Source organism: Diceros bicornis, chromosome 31 (genome assembly GCF_020826845.1).
Source record: "Diceros bicornis minor isolate mBicDic1 chromosome 31, mDicBic1.mat.cur, whole genome shotgun sequence".
Taxonomy (NCBI): domain Eukaryota; kingdom Metazoa; phylum Chordata; class Mammalia; order Perissodactyla; family Rhinocerotidae; genus Diceros; species Diceros bicornis.
Window position 1 is genome coordinate 18,434,025 of NC_080770.1, and position 15,377 is coordinate 18,449,401.

A 15,377-nucleotide genomic window follows, 5' to 3' on the forward strand; every position below is an offset into this window, starting at 1 on the left:
AGCAACTAGAAGGATGTGCAACTATGACATACAACTATCTACTGGGGCTTCGGGAGGAAAAAAAAAAGGAGGAGGATTGGCAATAGATGTTAGCTCAGAGCCGGTCTTCCTCAGCAAAAAGAGGAGGATTAGCATGGATGTTAGCTCAGGGCTGATCTTTCTCACAAAAAAAAAAAAACGAAAAAGAAAACAAGTGTTATAGGTAAAAGAACATGTCAATGTTATTAGGAATTAACTTTTCATCATAAAATGAGATTTAAGAATAAAATTAAAGTAGCTGGATTGAAAAAAAACAAGATCCAACTACACGCTTTCTACAGGAGCCCGCTTTATGTTTACAGACATACAGAGGCTGAAAGTGAAGGAATGGAGAAAGGTATCACAAAGATTCTTTTTATTAACTTCTATGATTTTATTTTTGAATCTCTTTTTTTTTAGGAGGAAAATTTCTCTAAAATAATATAGCATTTCCAAATTAAGTGGCTTTTTAAAAAAAATTGTATAGGTAGGGAGATTTTACAACTGCCCATTTTTGTTTTTCTTTATACAACAGGAAGCTGAAACAAAGTTGCATGCCATCTCTTGAAATTAAATAAAGGTAAAGCACACATATTTTTTACTAACTTAATGCCATTTTTAATGTTTGAATTTTATCTTTCCTTCATCCTATTTTTCTTACAAATATGTACATGAGATAAGAAAATAAAATTTTTTGGTAAGCTACCCTAGATATCTTCCTGGAATAAGAATCTTTGCCTTATGAATGGCAGTGACCTATCGAGGGTGGAGCATTACACTGCCCAGTGCTCCTTTGAGCATGGGTTTGCTTGGTACCAGACCTATGCCATTTTAAAGTTTCAAAAGGAGACATGGACTATATCTTGGCTTTTAGGTATCTCATAATAAGTCTGAATTCAGAAAATACTAGAATTGGAAAGTTCCAAAGAGTTTGCATTCTCCACCCCATTCATTTCACAGATAAGGAAACTGCAGCTCATACAGCAATGCATCAGTTAACTAGTGCAAAAAACAAAACTACAGCCAGGATTCCACACTCTTACTCCAATATTGTTTTCATATACACAAAAGCTGGCAATAAATAGAAATCTAAAATATATTTGCCCTGTATTTGCTTCTATAAGACAATACTTTTGCTGGTCTTTTAAAAATATTCGAGTTTAGTCATTGGAATATGCTTATGTAATCACTATTCTACCATTTCTTCAAGAGTCAGATCTGCTGAATTTTAGCTACATGAGACTAAAAAGAAAAATATAAAGGTTTTCTTTTCTTTTGTCTTAATCAGCCTTGATTTTGAATTTTATAGCTTTATCTCTACTTGTTTTATCATTTAATAGAAGTGCTGTAGAATTAAAACCACACTTTTCCTAAAGGTTAAGGCAGACCGTGATTCATCACCCCATGGAATAAGGATTGAACCTTTTTTTTCTGGGAGTTATGAGTGTGCACTCATCTACTGAATTAAATTATCTACACTCACATACAATTGCCAATGCATTGAGCACTTAGCACATCACAGTCACTGAATTCAGCACTATGTGTGTGTGTATATATATACGTGTGTATACACATATACACATACACATAATTTTTTGTGGAAAATCATTGAGGTAAGCATCAATCTCATTCAACAAATGAAAAACTCATTCCAAGAAGACAGGTAGTGTGCTAGAAATCAATAGTAGTAAGTGGCAAAGCCTGGATTTGTCTGCACATTATAAGAGAGAACAGGCAGGGTGCTTTAAGATTGATGAAGCACCTCTCAGATCCTTCCTCATTTAACTGGAACCTTGAATCTGTGAGGGAGGAGAGAATGATTTTCTAATCACATATTCTAACTGGGTGCGATGAATTGGTCAGCACATACCGAGCTGTGGATCCGTCCTGGCTCCCTGTGCTGTGTTCTTACCAGGCGTCTGATACTCCTCTAAGACAAAGTCTAATACCACTCCTGTAATTTCAAGCTTGATGTCTGGGTCTGTTTTCTCATTTATAAAATTATGAGATTGGACTAAACGACTCCCTCCAGTGTCAACAATAGGATTATTTACTCTCTCGCTAAAGTGGAAGAACAGATGAGAAATGGAAGGATTATGGTAGATCTTTTGCTTTTCTTTTTTCACGGTGAACTGTTTTTAAATTCCTATGTGAAGTGGGGTAAAAAACAACACAGCACTATGTATGAAATTGGCAGTCCCAGATTCAATTGCTGATTCTGCAACTACCCAACAAAATAACTAACTGTGTGACTTTGTAAGTCCCCTCAGCCAAGGTTTTCGTTTCCTTGTTGACATAATCTATGAAGTTACATATTCATTCACATGTAGTGAGAATGAGCTGAAATGGGGTAGGGAAAATAGTTTCTTCTTTTTTCAGTTTTATTGAGGTATAACTGACATACAATAAATCAAATAAATTTAAAGTATAACATTTGATATGATTTAATATATGTAGGAAACCATCATCTCAATCAACCCATCACTGCCAAAACTTTTCTTGTGCCCCTTGGTAATCCTTCCCTCCTGCTCCACCTCACACACTCCTCTACCCAGACGATCATTGATCTACTATCTGTCACTATTGATTAGCTCACATTTTCTAGATTTTTATAAATGGGATCATATGAGGTTGTTTTCTCTCAGGCTAATTATTTTGAGATTCATTCATCGTGTTGAATGTGTCAATAGTTTATTCCTTTTAATTGCAGAGTAGTATTCCATTTTATGGACATACTATAATTTGTTTATCTCATCACCTGTGGATGGGCCTTTGGATTGTTCCCAGGTTTTTTTAGAATGGTTGAATCATAGGGTAGACATGTGTAGGTTTAATTTTCTACTGTCAAAATGTTTTCCAAAGTGGTTGTACTGTTTTACATTCCCACCAACAGTGATGAAAGTTCCAGTTCCTCTACTTCCTTAACAACACTTAGTATGGTCTATCTTTTTAAATTTTAACCATTCTAACAGATTCCTAGTGACATCCCACTGTGATTTTAATTTGTACGTCCGTAATACAAACAATTTGAGTATTTTTCATGCATTTATTTGCTAGTCAGATATTTTCTTTGCTAAAGTGCTGTTCAAATCTTTGGCCCATTGTTTTTGGCTTGTTTTCTTATTAATGAGTTTTGAATTTCTTTATATATTGTGGGTACAATTTCTTTATGAGAAATAGATTTTTAAAATAATTTCTCCAAGATTTGTCTTTTCATTCTCTGTTTCCTGATTGATCTAATGTGTGAAATGGTGAACACATTCACAACATACTAAGAATGAGTTGAATGGGAGTAGATATAAGTACTTTATAAACTATAAACTCTTGGGCAGATATACAGGGTTGTTATTCATTATTAGAGCCCCTTCTTTGTTGCAGTTGATTATATTCTATGCAGAAATTGAGAGACGAGGGCACTACTGTCAACCACCCCAGGATTTAAGACAGCCTGTTGTGAGTGTCCACACCCCCATGAAAGACACATTCTACTGCTCTGCTTTCTTGTCTTTCTTGAGCAGAAAACAAAGTAGATACAGCCTGAGTTCTCACTTCAGGTTTAGGTGGAGGATGCTACTTATTTCTAGATCACTTTGTGTTTTATTTTGGTTTAATTTTGCCTACTTCCTTCTTAGAATTCTTCAATGGACCAGATATTCAGCCAACCAAAGAGAAAAAGTTGAATAAATACATGCTCCTGTGTGCCCACGGAGTTGGATAATGCTCTCTCTATTCCCTTTGAGTGAGGGATCCTTGAATCTTAACTCTGAACTGAGCTATACAACAACCTGTTGGCTAGACAATAGAATTATCCAAAGACACAGCTGTGTCTTCACCCTGATCATGTCCCATGCCAAACTTCTGGGTGCTTCCAAAGATCAGGGAAACCAGAAAACTAATTCTGCGTCCATGTAAGATAGGCAAGACAGGAAAAAGAAAGGCAGGCACAAAAATAAAGAAACTGAACCTCCATCAAGTCATATACACATAGAAGACAATAAAGTGAAGTGGACTCTAGAGCCAGACAGACCCGGCTCTGCTACTCACTGGCTGTTGACTTTGCTGAAGTTACTTAATATCTAGTCTTCTTTTCAGATATGAGATGGAGATAATGGTGGTACCTACTTCACAGAGTTGCTGTGAGGATGAAATTATGTAATGTGTGCAAAGCACTCAACTGTCAGGCATATAGTTAACACTCAGTAATGCCTGGCTTTTTAAAAATTATTACTATCCATTGCCTTTTCTAATATTTCTCACCCTTTGCTCCAAGTATTTCCCTTTCTGTATGTGCGTGTGCATGATATGTTATACTTTGAGATCCCTAAGTCTTTCATTTTTCTTTTTGTGCCTACCTACACTGAGAGTTCATGTTTATTCACTATCTTCTTTCGTATTTGCTTTGTTTTAGAAAGAAGGAAGGGACACTCAAAACTGCTCTTCTTTGCTAATTAATAAGACAGATAATTGCACAGATCAGGTCAAACATTTGGTACCATGTGATAAATGACCTCAGAGCACCAAGGTCTTTGGAGAAACAGAATTTGCCATCCCTAAGACACTAACACTTTCTCCTATTTGTACTGGGCATATGAAAGGGGAGACAGGACCATCACCTTCACCAAAGCCATTTGAGTTATCTTAGGGGTCACAGAATCTAATTACTGGGAAGATTTTTAAGAATCACCCCAAATAATAAACCAACTCCAGGCACACATAAAATTGAAAAGATGGATAAAGAAAACCACTCAGTGGTGACTGAGTTTATTTTTATGGGCATCACTCAGGACCCTCAGCTGCAGATCATCTTCTTTGTGGTCTTCCTGTTGGTCTACCTGATCAATGTAGTGGGAAATGTTGGTATCATTATGCTAATCATAACAGACACTCAGCTTCACACACCCATGTATTTTTTCCTCTGCAACCTCTCCTTTGTAGACCTGGGATACTCCTCGGCCATTGCACCCAGGATGCTGGCTGACTTCCTAACAAAACACAAAGTTATCTCGTTCTCCAGCTGTGCCACCAGTTTGCTTTCTTCGTGGGTTTTGTGGATGCTGAGTGCTATGTCCTTGCTGCCATGGCCTATGACCGTTTTGTGGCCATCCGTCCACCCCTCCACTATAGCACTCTCATGTCCAAGCGAGTCTGCTTGGCTCTCATGTTGGGGTCTTACCTGTCTGGCCTGGTGAGTTTAGTTGCCCACACTTCCCTCACCTTCAGTTTGAGTTACTGTGGTTCCAATATCATCAACCACTTCTTCTGTGAAATCCCACCACTCTTGGCCCTCTCCTGCTCAGACACCCACATCAGTGAGATCTTGCTCTTTAGTCTACGTGGCTTCATTGAATTCAGCACCATCCTCATCATATTCATCTCCTATGCCTTCATCCTCATTGCAATCATCAGAATGAGCTCAGCTGAAGGCCGCCTTAAGGCTTTCTCCACCTGTGGGTCTCACCTCACTGGCGTCACACTTTTCTATGGCACAGTCATGTTTATGTACCTGCGGCCAACATCCAGCTACTCCCTGGACCAAGACAAGTGGGCCTCTGTGTTCTACACCATTATCATCCCCATGTTGAATCCCTTGATCTACTGTTTATGGAACAAGGATGTGAAAGCTGCTTTCAAAAAACTAATTGGAAGAAAACCTCAATGACAACAAAAAATGAAATTATGTCATCACCATGTCACCATAGGTAAATGATAGTGGTAGAAGGATTGTGGCAGGAGATAAGAAATGCAAATAACTTTCCAATGAACACTACCCAAATTATCATCTATTTGCTGAGTGAATCTTAATCCCTAAAGAGTTTTCTGTAAACTTTAACTCTATGATCTGAAGGAAATAAAAATTAATGTTTTTGAAAGACATGAGAGCAAGTATACATTATAAGTATCCGTTATAATTGAAAGATCAGTTGCTTTAGAACCAGGAAGATCTCTGAATCTCATTTTTACATCTCTAATCAGTGACAGTGTTGCTAAAGGACTACCTTTTCTCTGTTTTAATTGATTGTTGTATCTAGTCAATACACAAAGCACTCTAAATTGCATTAAATGCTTACAACAATTATTAGAGATAGGCATTATCCTCATTTTAAAGATAGTAAAAGTAAGCTCAGACAGGTAAACAAACTTGTCAAAATTAAGTGATAGAATCAAAAATTGATCCAAAGTCTAGACTTTCCTTTCTGACTAATGGCAAACATTCAATCTTTGGACTATTTAGTAATAAGCCCTCATCTAGGCTCTGCTATTTTCTAGCGATGTGATCTTGGGCAACTTACTTGATCTCTATAAGCCTCAGTTTCTTCATCTACTAAGTGGGGATAACAATGCTTATCTTTTAGTATTTTTCAAAGGATATGCTGTAATCTATGTAAAGAATGTCAAATAAAAATACTTAATAAACATTATTTGCTTTTATTTTTCCTTCATTTCTATCTTAACTATCCAGAATTATGCTATCAATGTGATGTAATAAAGTGAGGGAATTAATTTTTACCCATGTAGTTGGTGGTAGAGCATGCATATCAACTTATAATGGCAACAGAAAAATGGATAGAAGTTGGATGACCTTGGTCTTAGTCCTACTCTCGCCAATAATTCTCTCAGATAAATGCCTTAATATCTCTATACTTCAATCTCTTCATCAATAAAAAAAAGGACTATTATTTTTATTTTTATTATTTCTTGTTCTTTTGGTGAGGAAGATCGGCCCTGACCTAACATGTGTTGCCAATCTTCCTCTTTTTTGCTTGAGGAAGATTGACCCTGAGCTAACATCTGTGCCAGTCTTCCTCTATGTTGTAAGTGGGTCACTGCCATAACATGGCTTGATGAATGGTGTAGGTCCCCACCCAGGATCCAAACCTGTGGACCTGGGTCACCAAAGTGGAGTGTGCTGAACTTAACAACTATGCCACCAGGCGGGCCCAAGAACTATTATTTATACCTTACCATCCAATTAGTTTAAGTGATAAATAAATGCCTTCTGTTTCAAAAAACCTGAATTCTCTTTCATACATTAAACCTTTGTCCAGTAATAAAATCATAACAAAGATACATATGTCAATCATGTTCTCTATAATAGACTGCAACAATCACATGGGTTGGTGGTGTCTTTAATCAAAAAAGAGTTGGTAATCACTGTACTAGGGGCTAGGAAAGGCAAAAATTGATGCAGAAGTGGCTAAGAAGGGATATATCAGAGTGAGATAAAGCGGAGATTCAATTATGCTTCCTCCCTGGTCAAGCTATATAATCTCAGGTGAGATTTTTTTTAAACAATCTGTGCTTAAGACTTGGTGGACCATGTGATTTTAAAGGAAGAGAGAAAGACAGATAGATAAATATAGATGTATGTATGTCCTGACCTCATGCAATTTATATCCATAAGAAGATAAGATAAAATGCAAATACCTTGATTCACAGGGAAAAAAAATGAATAAACACAAAAAGTGCAGTCAAAGTGCTGTGGAAGCTCACACTAGAAAGACAGTACTTCGTCTTGGGAGATTAGGATATCTTTATGAAGGAGGGGGCAACTGAGTTGGGTTTGAAGCATGGCTCAGAAATTAAAGAGGAAAGCAAATGTAGTAGGGAATCCCAGAAGGGGAAAACATAGTTAACAAAGGCAAAGAGGCTGGAACCATGGGACATGTCCATGGGCCATTTTGACTGCTTTGATGGAAAGGTTTGATGGTGAAGCTGGAATGTAGCTTGAGATCCGGCACCAATTTAGGGACACATGAGTTTATTGCTTGGGGCGTAGGGAGTTTATCATTTATGGATTCTAGAGAAGATTCCTCTTTGCTCCCTGAAATCCTGTCACATATCCATTAGCAGTGCAACCTTTGGGGAAACCAGTGGAGAACCATAGCCCTTAGACTGGTAAATCTGAGTAGACTCTGGCTTCTTCAAGCAGGTTTTCGATGGTGTGCTTTTCTTGATGGGGCTTGGACAAAACTCCCACATTTAGCCTTATGACTGGTCTTCTCCTGGGGGAAGAATTTAAACTTAAGAAGTCCCTGGTTTTAATTTCTGCTTTAGAGAAGATAGCTGGAATAATTAGGGTCTAAGCTTCCTTATCTATCCCATAGCTACGCCTCTTCCCTAACTCAGGAGCTATAAAATTGCCAAAGTCCTTTCCTTAGCATTCCAGGCCCTCCTCTTCCTTAAACCACCTCTCTGATATTATTTCTCCCTGCTCTCGTTGTGCAACATATTCTTTTGTAAAACTATTTCTTGAATGACTTTCATATTTTTCTACCTCTGTATCCTTCCCAATTCTCTCCTTTCTCTACTCTCTGATTCTTTGATATTCTTAACTCCATGTCTCAGAATATCCAAACTCTTCTCTTCCTTCAAGGATCAGCTTAAGTACCACACCTTAAAAAGCCCTCATTGAGCTACTGGAGTGGTAAAAAAACACTTTTCTGAACAGCAACATCCTTTAATTTATAGCTTTTTTATGGCTGTATGTGTGGACATTACAGTCATGCACATACGTGTGTAAATGCTTTAAAGGCAGACACTATGTAAGATGTATCTGGATTTCTCCCATTGCAATAGTGAACTCATAATGGACGCCTAAGAAATGCTTATGAAAAGAAAGGAGTGGGATGAAATGTTTGTTGGCTAGACTGTTTCAAACAGCTACATGCACTACAGAAATGTGCAGCCACATGATGTACTCTGGAAGCAGCTGTGTTGTTGTCTGTGTGCTTAACTCTGTTAGAATAAGTGTTAATGAGCCTAATAAGCCCCTTCACCAGACCTGGTTCTAGGAGACTGGAATAGGAGCCAATAATGAATTCAACACTATGAATGGCATCCACAGATGACATCTGAAATTCTACATTGTCAGCTTTATCCTAGCCATTCCCTTCCATATCCCACCTCCCAGAAGTTCAAGTCCCATTGAACTCAAGTACACCATGAAATTTCTCCCTTTGTATACTGTTGCTTATACTAGTCCTATGCTTCAAACACCACTAACTCACCTAGAAAACACAAACTTCTGTTTTATGTCACAAATCAATCATCACTTTATCTATAAAACATTCTTGGACTCACTTTCCAGGGTTTTCTCATCTGTCAAGTGGTCCCAATAACACCTACAACATAGAGTTGCCGTCACAGCTGAGTAAGATATTGTTACCATGGCCAGTTGTCCCTCTTGCTCAAGGCAGTTTTGCTTTTTGCCTACTGTCCTGGAGTAAGTATCAATAGTGCCACCTTTCACTCTCAAAAGTACCCAAGTTCAGATATTAAAATATATGAAGGAGGAGACTCTCACAAGATGACGACGTGAGCAGACTCTGAGCTCACCTCCTCCCGTGGACACAGCCAATTTACAACTACTCGTGGAAAAATTACCCCTGAGAGAGAACTGAAAACCGGATAAGAGGAACTCGTGCAACAAAGGACAACCCTAATTGAGGTGGAAGAAGGAGAAACTCCCTTCGGGAAAGAGAAAACGCCGCCTTCACAAGCCACCAGCTGCACGGCTGCCCAGGAGCGGCCCACAGGTACGCAGCCCTCCCTGGATGAGCGGGGCCCTGAGCTGGGGAGCGCCCCCACTGGGGGCATTTTGTGGACCCAGCACAATCAAGATGAGTGGCAGAATAACTGACTTTGCCTGCTACTAAGACACTGTGGAGTACCCCCAGAAAAGCTGGTTCACAAAGAAATTAAAACCGGCTCTTAAAGGGCCCACGTGCGAACACACGCATTTCGGAAAGCAACCAAAAATCACCAGAAAGAAAGGTGCACAGTGTTTTGGTGAAAACAGACTCACCTGATAGGCCCTGAGTACATCTCAGTGAGAGGTGAGACCTCTCCAGGGACTGGGACGTTGGCGACGGCCGTTGTTGTGGCCCGGTGTGGGCGTGCTGACAGACGCCATTGGAGTTCTCCCTGGGGCCTGCTAGCCCCGGTCTGCCCCACACATTAGAGCACTGATTTAATCCAGCTCAGTCAGGGCAGGCAGCCCACCCTAGAGACTGGCCCCACCCAACAACAAGCTCTCAGGCAACTTGTGGGCCTGCATAGATTGGTGACTGGATTCTTTGCAGCCTGGCATCAGAGCCCACTTCAGTGGGGCAGGGCGTGCACAAGGAGCAGGTGGAGAGTGTGGGGCAGTGGTGGAGAGTGTGGGGCTCCCACTGTGGAGAGTCTGGGTCCACTGCAGGAGGTCGGGGCACGCACTCAGGGCAGGACTGTGTTGACTGTGTGTGTGGGCCTGTGGGCGGCAGGGCTTGTCAGCTGCAGAAGACTTGTGCTTCTCAAAGACCCACATAGGGGGTTTGCCCCACCTTCCAAAGCCTGAAACAATTGGGTGCTCCCGTGCCTGAGGCCAGCCCCACCCAGCTGCAATCCTCAGAGAGCTGACAAGAGACCTAAAGGCTGGAGGCTTATAGCAACTGTAAGCCCCTGAGCCTAACAACCTGCCATGCTGGGGGCCTACTCACCTAAAAGAAATACTGCAACACAAATGTGGTATTAGAACTTGCAGCCAACTGTGCTGGGGCTCCCCACACCTGAGAAAGAAACTGAAGGGCCCATAACAACTACAAACAGCTGAGCATTACAACAGCTGACCAGGAGCATAACTCAGCCTACCTGGGTGCCTACAGGGAGAGCAAACAGGCCACAAGAGAAGGACACACGTAGCCAACATAGGGGTCACCCCTGGAACATTAAGAACTGAGGGAAGCACACTGCACGACTCCTAACGCATCACTTGTATAAGGTCACCTATGCAAGAGCAGGAGACGTAGCTGACCTACCTAATACATAGACACAAGCACAGGGAAAGAGGCAAAATGAGGAGGCAAAGGAATACATTCCAAGTAAGAGGACAGGACAAAACCCCAGAAAAGGAACTAAGTGAAACAGAAATGAGCAACCTACCCGACAGAGAGTTCAAACAAAGAGTGTTAAGGATGCTCACTGATGTGGGGAGAAGAATAGATGAACTCACTGAGAATGTCAACAAAGAAATGGAGGATATAAAAAGGAACCAATAAAAAGGAACCAATCAGAAATGAAGAATACGATACTGGAAATGAAAAATTCACTAGAGGGACTCAAAAGCAGGGTAGAGGATACAGAAGAACGGATCTGCGAGCGGGATGAAAGACTAGAAGAAATTACCCAAGCTGAACAGGTAAAAGAGAAAAGAATTAAAAAGAGTGAGGACAGTCTAAGGGACCTCTGGGACAACATCAAATGCACTAACATCCGTGTTATAGGTGTCCCAGAAGGAGAAGAGCGAAACAAAGGGGCAGAGAATCTATTTCAAGAAATAATAGACGAAAACTTCCCTAACCTAAGGAAGGAAACAGACATCCAGGTACAGGAAGCACAGAGAGCCCCAAACAAGATAAACCCAAAGAGGCCCACACCAAGACACATCATAATCAAAATGTCTAGAATTAAAGATAAAGAGAGAATCCTAAAAGCCGCAAGACAAAGACAAGTTACATGCAAAGGAAGCCCCATAAGGCTATCAGCTGACCCCTCAGCAAAAACCTTACAGACTAGAAGAGAGTGGCATGATATATTTAAAGTGCTAAAAAGAAAAAACTTACAGCCAAGAATACTCTACCCAGCAAGGTTATCATTCAAAATGGAAGGAGAGATCAAAAATTTCCCTGACAAGCAAAAATTAAAGGAGTTTGTCACCAAGAAATCAGTGCTACAAGAAATGTTAAAAGGACTGATTTAAGGGGAAAAGACAAGACCACAAATAGGAAAAATGATCTATTTCCATGATAAGAGGGTAATGGATGCAAATGCACAAAAAAGAGGTTAGATATGTACCAAAAACATAAAATGAGGTAAGAGGGGAGTTAAAGAGTAGAGCTTTCAGACAGAGGTCAAACTAAAGAGACCATCAATTCTGTATAGAAGGAGAAAGGAACAGAGAAGGACTATTAAAACACTGAGAAAAAAAAGTTAAAAAATGGCAGTAAGTACATACTTATCAATAGCTACTTTAAACGTCAATGGACTAAAAGCTCCAATTAAAAAGCATAGGGTGGCTGATTGGATAAAAAAACAAGACCCATATATATGCTGCATACAAGAGACACACTTCAGACCTAAAGACACTCACAAACTGAAAGTGAAGGGATGGAAAAAGGTACTCCACGCAAGTGGCAATGAAAAGAAAGCTGGGGTAGCAGTACTCATATCAGACAAAATAGACTTTAAAACAAAACTGTAAAAAGAGACAAAGAAGGGCATTACATAATGATCAAGGGAACAATCCAACAAGAGGTTATAACACTTGTAAATATCTATGCATCCAATGTAGGTGCACCTAAATATATAAAGTAATTGTTAACAGACATAAAAAGAGAAATAGACAGTAACACTGTAATAGTAGGGGACTTTAACACCCCACTTACACCAACGGATAGATCATCCAAACAGAACATCAATAAGGAAACATTGGCCTTAAATGACACAGTAGAACAGATGGACCTAGTAGATATATACAGAGCGTTCCATCCATAAACCAAAGAATACACGTTCTTTTCAAATGCACATGGAACATTCTTCAGGATTGATCACATATTAGACCACAAAACAAGTCTACATAAATTTAAGAAGATTTTAATAATGCCAAGCATCTTTTCTGACCACAATGGTATGAAACTGGAAATCAACTATAGGAAGAAAATCAGAAAAGCCACAAACACGTGGAGATTAAACAAAATGCTACTGAACAATGACTGGGTCAATGAAGAAATCAAAGAAAAAATCAAAAAATACCTGGAGACAAATGAAAATGAAAATATGACATACCAGAATTTATGGGATACAGCAAAAGCGGTTCTGAGAGGGAAGTTTATAGCAATAGAGGCCTATCTCAACAAACAAGAAAAATCTCAAATAAACAATCTAACAATGCACCTAAAGGAACTGGAAAAAGAAGAATAAACAAAACTCAAAATCATATAAGAAGGGAAATAATAAAAATCAGAGCAGAAATAAATGAAATAGAGACTAAAAAAAAAATAGAAAAAATTAATAAAACCAAGAGCTGGTTCTTTGAGAAGATGAACACAATTGACAAAGCTTTAGCTAGTCTCACCAAGAAAAAAAGAGAGAAGGCACAAATAAGTAAAATCAGAAATGAAAGAGGAGAAATTACAACAGACACCTCGGAAATACAACAGATTATAAGAGAATACTATGAAAAGCTATATGCCAACAAATTTGACAATCTGGAAGAAATGGATAAATTCTTAGAATCATACAACCTTCCAAAACTGGATCAAGAAGAAGTAGAGAATTTGAATAGACCAATCACCAGTAAGGAGATCGAAACAGTAATCAAAAACCTCCCCAAAAATAAAAGTCCAGGACCAGACGGCTTCCCTGGTGAATTCTACCAAACATTCAAAGAAGACTTAATACCTATCCTTCTCAAACTCTTCCAAAAAATGGAGGAGTGGGGGAGGCTCACTAACTCATTCTACGAAGCCGACATTACCCTGATACCAAAACCAGACAAGGACAACACAAAAAAAGAAAATTACAGGCCAATATCACTGATGAACATCGATGCAAAAATCCTCAACAAAATACTAGCAAATCGCATACAACAATACGTTAAAAAGATTATACACCACAATCAAGTGGGATTTATTCCAGGTATGCAAGGATGGTTCAACATTCGCAAATCAATCAACGTAACACACCACATTAATAAAATGAAGAATAAAAATCACATGATCATCTCAATAGATGCAGAGAAAGCATTTGACAAGATACAGCATCCATTTATGAAAAAAACGCTGAATAAATAGTGTATAGAAGGAAAGTACCTCAAAGTAATAAAGGCCATATATGAGACAACCACAGCTAATATCATCCTCAATGGTGAAAAACTGAAACCTATCACTCTAAGAACAGGAACCAGACAAGGATGTCCACTCTCACCACTGCTATTTAACATAGTACTGGAAGTCCTAGCCAGAGCAATCAGGCAAGAGAAAGAAATAAAAGGGATCCAAATTGGAAAGGAAGAAGTGAAACTGTCACTATTTGCAGATGACATGATTTTGTATATAGAAAACCCTAAAGAATCATCCAAAAAACTTTTAGAAGTAATAAACGAATATGGTAAAGTTGCAAGATACAAAATCAACATACAAAAATCAGTTGCATTTCTATACAGTAACAACGAAGTAGCAGAAAGAGAAATTAAGAATACAACACCATTTACAATTTCAACAAAAAGAATAAAATACCTAGGAATAAACTTAACCAAAGAGGTGAAATATCTGCACACTGAAAACTATAAAACATTGCTGAAAGAAATTGAAGAAGACCCAAAGAAATGGAAAGATATTCCACACTCTTGGATTGGAAGAATTAACATAGATAAGATGTCCATACTTGCTAAAGCAATCTATAGATTCAATGCAATCCCTATCAAAGTTCCAACAACATTTTTCACAGAAATGGAACAAAAAATCCTAAAATTTATTTGGAACAACAAAAGACCCAGAATAGCTAAAGGAATCCTGAGAAAAAAGAACAAAGCTGGAGGTATCACACTCCCTGATTTCAAAATATACTGCAAAGCTATAGTAACCAAAACAGCATGGTACTGGCACAAAAACAGATACACAGATCAATGGAATAGAATCGAAAGCCCAGAAATAAACCCACACATCTATGGACAGCTAATCTTTGACAAAGGAGCCAAGAACATACAATGGAGAAAAGAAACTCCTCAACAAATGGTGTTGGGAAAACTGGATAGCTACATGCAAAAAAATGAAAGTAGACCCTTACCTTACACCATACACAAAAATTAACTCAAATGGGTTAAAGACTTGAATGTAAGACCTGAAACTATGAAACTTCTAGGAGAAAACATAGGCAGTAGACTCTTAAACATCGGTGTTAGCAACATATTGTCAAGCACCATGTCTGACCGGGCAAGAGAAACAATAGAAAAAATAAACAAATGGGACTACATCAAACTAAAAAGCTTCTGCACAGCAAAGGAAACCATTAACAAGACGAAAAGACAACCTAACAGTTGGGAGAAGATATTTGCAAACCATACATCTGATAAGGGGTTAATCTCCAAAATATATAAAGAACTCATGCATCTCAAGAACAAAAAAACTAACAACCCAATTAAAAAATGGGCAAAAGACCTGAACAGACATTTCTCCAAAGAAGATATACAGATGGCCAACAGATACATGAAAAGATGTTCAAAATCACTAACTATCAGGGAAATGCAAATCAAAACTACAATGAGATATCACCTCATGCCAGTCAGAATGGCTATAATTAACAAGACAGGAAACAACAATTGT

General features: G+C 38.8%; 1 pseudogene; it reads left to right on the plus strand.

The window, feature by feature from the left end:
• The first annotated feature begins 4,745 nt into the window (after positions 1-4,745).
• On the plus strand, positions 4,746-5,677 carry LOC131395662 (olfactory receptor 5AR1-like; annotated as a pseudogene).
• The last annotated feature ends 9,700 nt before the right edge of the window (positions 5,678-15,377 follow it).